The following is an 8,506-nucleotide window of genomic DNA, read 5'->3' on the forward strand; positions in this document are numbered from 1 at the left end:
CCTTTTTATCCATGAAAGTTATTTGAGTATTCTTTGATCTCTTATATGCATGATTGATTATAGTCTCGTATTTCTTCTTCGATATTTGGGTTTTGTTTGGCCAACTTGGTCTATTTATCTTGCAATGGAAAGAGGTGCTTTGTGATGGGCTCGATCTTACGGTGGTTGATCCCAGTGACAGAAGGGGAACCGACACGTATATATCATTGCTATTAAGGAGAACAAGATGGCGTCTATTTCTACATAAATAGATCTTGTCTACATCATGTCATCGTTCTTTTTGCATTACTCCGTTGTTCCATGAACTTAATACACTTGATGCATGCTGGATAGCGGTCGATGTGTAGATTAATAGTAGTAGATGCAGGCAGGAGTCGGTCTACTAATCTTAGACGTGATGCCTATATAATGATCATTGCCTGCAGTGGTGTAGGCCTCCGGTGGGCAAGGCGTGGCAGCCGTCACACCTTGATTCCGAGCGAAAAACATTTTATACCTATGTATACGCTCGATCGACGGCTGAGCTGGAGCAGAAAAAATCGCTGATAAAAGGAGAAGGCCGTCGCAGCTTTATATGGGCCACGCAGCCACGTATAATTGGGCCTAACCTAAGCGACTAAGCGAACGACTTCACCGCCGGTAAGACACGAAAGAATCGAGCCAGGCAGCCAGCGCACCAGTCCAGTACACGCACGCAGCGTAGGCAGCCAGCCGGCAAGAACCCTAGCTAGAGCGGCGGCGACGACGGCCAGGACCAGGCGGAGACGCGGAGTGGTGACGGCGGGACGGCGTCACGGTGGTGAACGGCGGAGCCGTGGAGGGCGGTTGTGGATGTCGAGCAAGCGACAGGGGTGGCTGGGCGCAGCCGCGCAAGGCGCGGCGAGCGGCGGCTGTGGCTGCGGCCTAGCGGACGGCGACACGGCGCGGCGGTCGCCAGCTCCGCGCCCTTCACGTCCAGCAAGCCAAGAAACTATCTCGTGTTTGTTTTTCTCATCTTCGGTTGTTATCTTGAGAAGAGGAATGTTGCTGGTCATTGCTTGTTTGTTACTCACGATCGATGCTTCATTATTTCTTATTGTTTCTGATACACGTCAGAAGGTGGAAAGCAGGGTGGTTCTCTTCATAAATATCTCAAAAAAATATATCAATTTATAGAATTGTCCCCAACATCAGAGATGATGTTAGATCGAATATTCGTTTCTGAGCCCGGGCTCAGATGCTTCCGAAATCAACCCCGTATGTTCACATGTGGATACGTGCACGCTGATGCATTCTCTTCTTTTATATATCATCATGTATCGTAGTACTAAAATAAGGCCAGTGCAGGCCCGCATTGATTGCGACGACAACTGGTACTATAGGTGCGGACCAGCAAGGTCTCGGACGGCTCAGTTATTTTCCTGTGCGGGCCCGAGCCGTCTCCTCGCTCGGTCTCTGTAACGGCCGTCCGCCTAGCCCGAGCCACGCCATACTAGAGTTGACACTTCACCTCGTCGACGACCTGGCCGCCTACCTCCGGTTGCTTGTTCCTGCTCCAGCGCTCGCCGCCGACTCCATACACGAAGCCACAACTGTCTGCAAACGAAGTCAGATTTGAATGCCAACCCAAGCAACAAAACTTCCATAAGGAAACGATTACCACAAGCAGTCGTACCTGACAGTATAATCCGCCGCCAGAGCAACCGCCTTCAGACCTCCTCGTCATACTGCTCGCAGCGGATTCAGCCGCCGATGGTGCAATTTCTTAAAGGTGCCCTCGTGGCTTCTTGATTTGAATCTACAACAATGCTGAAGCCAGGAAGGAAGGTATAGCATCAACCGGCAGTTCAATTTTTGAAATACGGTGCCACCCCAACTACCTGTCTTATTCAAGTTACATTTACTCAACCAGCAGTATTTTGAAATAACACGGTGCGCGCAGGACACTGAAGAACTTACGCAATGGTAACCCGCACGATGGACAAGTATCGCCAGCAATACAAGCAAGGATAGCACTGTGAGGATCAACCCATGAAGATTCAGTCATTTTTAAGATGCAGATAACCAGAACATTGTATGGCCGGAACATAACCATTATTGTTTCTCAATAATACAGGATTTTACATACCTCAAAAATTGAGGAACAAGCATGGAGCAATGCTCACTGAAACACACTAGAAAATCCAAGCCGAACAAGAACACACAACACAAACTTAAATATCACAACTCAATTTCCAACAAGGCGTTCGTGGTTTCTTGGGGGGGCATCCCTCCTGTCCGGGCAAGTGGTTCACTTGTGGCCTTCTACAGAACCTAGTCCTCTATCTCAGACCCTCGTAAGGCGTTTTCCCTTGCTGTTCCTCGGCCTCCCGGCCCCTCTCTGCTTGCCCGGAGGTGCTAGTCCCTATGGTCAACATCGTTGCCACCAACAAAGGCAACCTCTCCATTTCCAGGCAATCTCCCAGCAGGCAAGTTTGCCAAGCGGTCCTCGAAACCCAAACCATTCCTCTTCTCTGCTAATGGTGCGCTACTCACTAAAAAAGGATCCACGATCCATGCCAGGAGAACAAGGTGTTCAAACTGTGTCTTCTCCGACCTCAATTTCAAACTAACAGCTAAATCTCTTAACAACAAATTCAGCTTTGGACACCATATGACGAAGAATTGGGAATTTACCTTTAGCACATGGCAGCATATCATCACAGTGTGCTCGAATTGTCCACACTCGCACGTAAACTCTGACTGGTCCTCACTTACGGTCACCTAGTACACAACTCTGCTCCATTTCTCTCTTTTTGCTGCATTATTGTTTGTTGTCACATACCTCCTCATCTTCTCTACCTCTGTGACATTGTAGCCATTCCTTCAATTAGTAGACGACTGAACTCCTCAAACATAGTCCTAGTGCAAATTTTGCTTGCATGCTGTTTTGTTACCAGATTAGTTCTCCTAACAGCTCCACCCTGTGTCACAGAGTTCTGATGTTTTAGTACATTATAAATACTACAAAAGTAGGTGCTTGGTAGTGGTGGGAAGGAGAGCTAGTGTCTGATTCTAAAAGTACTCGAAGCAACTGCAGTGTACTTACAATCATGGTCCTCTTCTCCTTATAGCTTTCCTCACGCTCATAGTCAATCTGCAACCTCATGTACTGCCTAACGAAAATGTGCATCGGGCTAGCAGGAGATGTCTTCAACATGCGATCCGCGCTCTCGCTGCATTGTGTGTTTGTCATCTTGGCGCAGAGAACACCTTTCAAGTCTGGTTTTGCCCACTTCATTCTGATTTCGTAGACTTGAAAGGTGACAAAGTCATGGACGGATATGGCCGACGGTGAGGCCCAGACTAAGCATTTCTTCTAGCGATCTGCCAGCTCAAAAAACAAATCCCAAAAACTTGCAGATCTTCGGAAACCATCCCGTCCACCGCATCAAGCAGGAACTCAAGCCCAACATCCTCCATTCCTCTGCTGCCAGTTCAGATCGAGCAGCATACACCAGGCTGTCTCGAATTCATCTGTAGTCAGCATGTGGGTGACAACTTTATAGAACTCTGCTTGGAACTAACTCATGTTATGTACAGCGGGCCTAGGCTCTCCTTAGCGTTCTTTAGAATGTGCCACTTGCACCAACAGTGTACACTGTCTGGGTAAACCTTGCTGATCACCACCTCCATAGGTCTGTTCTGGTCTGTCAACCATAACATCAGTTATGCACTAAACATCTCTCGCACATATTTTTTTAATTCAATCTCTAAATAACAATGTACTCATGCTCAACAAGAATGAGACCAATTACCTGTCAGGATTGTCTTAGGTGTCGGTCCACCCATCTTACGTATAAATTCAGAAAAAAAAAACCAGCCGAAGCTCTCCACCTGCTCATCTCGCATTACAACGCCAGCCAGGATGATGCTTTCAAAATGGTTCTTAACCCCTACGAAAAGCCCAAACAGAATGTCGCACAGTCCTGTAGGTTGTGTCGATTGTGATCACATCACCAAAGAAACGGTATTGCATTCGGCTGCTCCTGTTTGTGCACATCAAGTTTTTAACCCTGCTGTTTCCGTACCTTATCCCGAAACCAATTTCCAGCACACTTTCCATTGGTTCCTCTGCGTACTTGTGAATTGACTGCTCCAACGCACTCATCTTGGATGGACCTGGCGTTCTGTCTTGTGGTGCACTCCCGACGCGTAATCTGAATTTACAGTAAAGAACCATAGATGGTAAGCCTCCAGATGATAAAGCAGACATCACATGGCAAACTAACTATCTCTGTATGACCCAGTCATTTCACACATGACCACGTGATCCATCTACGAATGTTACAAAAATCGTAAATACAAGTAGCTACCACAGCATAGAGTACATAGCTGCGCACGAAACCATAGCAGCAGTTTGTTAGACAGCAGTATCATTTGCAATAAAATTGAGCACGGCACAACCTTAATGACATACCTCTATGTCCAACCCGGCGCTTCGTCGGAAAAGGCAGCCGTCGCCATGGCCATGCGGCCTCCCCGGGATATCAGCCCCTTCATGTCGCCCGCACCCGGAGCCAGCATTGAATCCGCCGGGGTAACAGGGGAGGCATCACGCCGCGGCAGCACCGCCAGAGGAACCGGATCTGGATGTTCCAAGCTGTCCGCGAACTCGTACCGAGAGCGGGAACCTGCAAGTCACAACCACGGAGTGGAGCGGGGCTCATCGATAGCCATCTGCTATGCCAATAAGAAACGCAAATCTGCGAAAGTTATAGATCTGCCGACGGGCAGGGTTCACTTACTGGTCGACGGCATCAAGCAGGAACTCCATCCCGGCATCTTCCACCGCCAGCCGGCTGGAACAACCCGAGCCTTCCGCAGACCTGGGAGGAATCCGTCCATGGCTGCCGAAGCTTTCGAGAACGTCCTAGGCGAGGGTTTGGGTTTGAGTGTTGCCCATCCGACGGGTCCAGTTGGTGGTTTGGACGGCACAACATCGACCCACTGGCCTGTAGGAGTACTAACGTACTGTTCCACGGCTCAGCCCAAATAGTTGCCGACCTGATCCACGGACCAGTCAGAGCCCCGCGCAGGCGTCCGTCAACCATTACTTTCTGGGCCCACAAACTAGCACTGTTTTCTACTCCCCCGTTCTAAATTACTCGTCACAGAAATGAATGCATCTAGAATTAAAATATATCTAGATACATTCATACTTGCGACCAGTAATTCGGAACGGATACCAAATACGCGTCGTAGCCCATTTTTCTGCAGCCCCCGTGCATGCGTGTCAGGCCGAATTCTGTGAATCCCGAGTAAGGATCGAATCGCTGCGGGAGCAGCTGAGCTCGAGCACCGAATCGCTGCGTCCATGTTAGATTTGCTTTTGCATCAAAACAAATTTTATGCTTAAGAGTTCGCCACACCTTAAATTTTTCTCGTCCTCCGCCTCGCCTCTGATTGCCTGGATGTCGTCATGATTATTTAAAGTTCTATCAATTGCTCAACAATAATTTGTTTACCCACTGTTTGCTATTTTTCTTGACAGAAGCCACTAGTGAAAGCTACAGCCCCTGGGTCTCTTCTTTAATATATTTGCCTTCACGATCTATTTTTCTTTATTTTTATTTTCAGATCTATTAAACTAAAAATATAAAAAATACCTTGCTGTACTTTATTTTATTTGGCATTCGAACTATCAATATTTACAACTCTCTCATGTCCGTTTGCCAATTTCTAACGCCGTTATCCGAAAGGGATTGACAACCCCTTTAACACGTCGGGTTACGAGTATTTTGTTATTTCTGTGCAGGTGTTGTTTACATAGTGTTGCTTGGTTCTCCTACTGGTTCGATAACCTTGGTCTCATCACTGAGGAAAATACCTACCGTCGTTGTGCTGCATCATCCCTTCCTCTTTGGGGAAATACCGACATAGTTCTAGCAGACATCAACCGTGAGGGCCCGAACCTGGGTAACCCCCTTGTGAAGAACCCCTCCTCCCCCCCCCCCTTGTACTTCTGGCCGCATTCACTACCCCACTGAGAGTACTGACAATTTGCTGAACCGCCAGTTGGCGCGTCAGACAGGGGTTGTGCTGGTCGGAGACCGAATCCATATTGGTTCCCCCATCGCTCCTGGGAGCTCCATGCTAGCAGGGAGCCTTACCTTTGGATCCCTCACCTTCATCACACACGGTCAGAAAGGTTCGATGTCAACCCACCAACCTTCCCATCCAGCACCATCTTCTTTGGATCAATGTCATGCTCCATGAAAGGACTGCCACCACCATCTGCTGCCGATGGCGCTCGAGCATCGACTCTACGTCCAAGTCGTCAGACGAGGACCAATCCTCGAGCAAAAATTCCACGCAAGGGCTCAAATCCATTTACAAAAACCGCACCCGAGCTCGCATCAAACGGAATTTCATCACCTACGGGCGATCTAGAAGGGGCAGAAAAGGGGGCTCAGCCGATGTGGTCGATCCAGGGCGGCGGTGACCCGGGGGCGGCTCGACGAATTCGGGGCGGGCGGCGACTCGGGGGCGGCTCGGCTCGGCGGATCCGGGGCGCTGGCGAAGCGGCGCGGTGGACCCGGGTGTAGTGCGGCCCGGCGGCATCATTCCGTAGGCGGAAATGGCCGGAATCGCAAGCGGCGGTTGGGCGGCGACGGTGGCGGGCGGTTGTGGGAGGGGATGTTGGGAACGTGCGCGCTGAAATGTCCCTCCCGCCAACCGCTTTCGTGAGATACAGGGCACCGATGGGGCGGCGGAACTGGGTTTTTGCGGGTCAGAGGGGACATACCGTGCCCCTCAAAAATTTTTAATGGTCGAACGTGTTTACGGTGTCTGTTTGGGTTATTTTTCGCGCCAAACCATAAACTTGTGGTTATTTTGCGGTCGGCGCGGTATAAGGGTCTGCTAGAGATGCTGTGATAACTGAATAAATGGACAGCTACACTGAACCTTCAGTTCATGACGCTCCACATAACTGAACTGTCGACAGCTGCAACTGAACCTTCAGTACATGACACACCCGCGCAGCATCCCCCCGTCTCTGCTCTCCGGCGACCAATGAGTCAGTTCCATCACGTCCACAACGTGGGCGCGGCTGCGCAGCCGCGTGCACGACGCATACCTGCACGCCAACGAGGTCGGGCATGGCGTCTACCTCCTCCACCGCCGGGCTTGGATGGCGCACTTGTATCAGGGCCACCAAGCGCAGTGCCTGCTCCTCCACAGCGCCGCCACGGACGCGCCCGCGGAACTACGACCATCCAGAGGTGGAGGAAATCGTTTGGCAGGCCATCCCGTCCGAATCTCCGCGCCAGCGTCAGACTACATCAACGGCATCGACAACATGAACATGAGCACCAAGGTGCGCCAGCTTCCCGCGAGTGACATCATGCCTCGCCTTCCACGTCCGACTGGGGTTGTGTTCTTGGATGTTGTGAACATGCATAGGAACTTGGTCGCAGAGACTGCAAATCGTGTTGATTTCATTCGCCTGGGACGGAGCAATTCTTGGCTCTGTTCTTGGTTGCGACCCCTGTTTTAAGTTTTAACCCAATTCAGAGCAGTACCCTCTGCTTCGTATGTGTGGCCGAGCAACGACGGGACCCTCTTCAGTTCAGGGGGGCGCCATCTCCATCACTAACCCTTCAGAGTAAGACTCCTGAGTCCTGACCGTCGCTCCACAGTTCACTTTTTCAGAGTGTCGCCACCTTGGAGGCTTGGACACGACGGCACGTGAATTGAGAAAATTTTACACTTAGACATGGCTTCAGGAAAACCTCGCTGTTGTTGTGTTTCTGCTGCCTAAACTTGACCAATTCTCCTGACGGTAGAAAACCTATAGTTGCGTTGGCATCACGGTTATAAAATTCAGAAACTGTTTGATGCTGCGTCATCAGCCTTTTTTTAAAAAAAAAGGAGGTTAAACCCCTGGCCTCTGCATCAATCGATGCATGCAGCCATCAGCCTGTGATGGTCGCGCCCTTATTCTGGTTTTTACTTCAACGTTGCCAGCAGAAATATGGGTTTATCTTAGATAAATCATCATCAGCTATTCAGGTGTCAGTACAGATGTGGTGGTTGAGCACTTGAGTTTAGTTATTATTCTGCTTAAAGTTTCAATCCATCAGCAGAAAATGAGTTTGTGTTTTGACTTTTGACTGCGATTGAGTTATGATTTGTGAACATGGCGAAGTTAATACGCCCAGACACTGCCGGTGACAAAATTCTACTCCACAATAGTAGGTATTTGCATTGTGCCTGCAATCCTGTAGGATTGAACTGCCTGTGTACAGATAGATGCTAGTACAAGATGATCTGAAGCTAGTTGGTTGCCAGGGAAAGACAACCTTGAATTGGAAATTATTGGTTTTGATACTACTGTCCTTTATTCAGATGATTCAGTTCTTCAGTTCAACACCATATGCTGCTAGTGGGAAACTCTGGAGCTTGAAAACCCAAATCAGGTTCAGTCAGTTCAGTTTCACATAGAAGATACTGAGTTCTGTTTGATTTTAACCTATTCTAATTA

At 49.3% G+C, this 8,506-nt stretch overlaps 1 long non-coding RNA gene across 4 annotated transcripts; it reads right to left on the minus strand.

Annotated features, from left to right (window-relative positions):
- Nucleotides 1–1,176: 1,176 nt before the first annotated feature.
- LOC147993192 (uncharacterized) lies at nt 1,177–4,968 on the minus strand. Of its 4 annotated transcripts, none has more exons than XR_015610131.1 (8): nt 4,767–4,968; nt 4,439–4,652; nt 4,050–4,178; nt 3,777–3,947; nt 3,068–3,668; nt 1,939–2,942; nt 1,655–1,788; nt 1,177–1,575 (listed from the first exon to the last, which is right to left on the minus strand). It is a non-coding gene; the product is annotated as an uncharacterized LOC147993192 (long non-coding RNA). The 4 variants fall into 4 exon arrangements; XR_015610129.1 differs by having other exon boundaries at nt 1,939–1,994; nt 2,108–2,942; nt 3,777–4,178; XR_015610130.1 differs by having other exon boundaries at nt 2,656–2,942; nt 3,777–4,178.
- Nucleotides 4,969–8,506: the final 3,538 nt, after the last annotated feature.

The sequence above is a fragment of the Triticum urartu genome, chromosome 1A (genome assembly GCF_056163025.1).
Source record: "Triticum urartu cultivar PI428250 chromosome 1A, HENAU_Tu73, whole genome shotgun sequence".
Taxonomy (NCBI): Eukaryota; Viridiplantae; Streptophyta; class Magnoliopsida; order Poales; family Poaceae; genus Triticum; species Triticum urartu.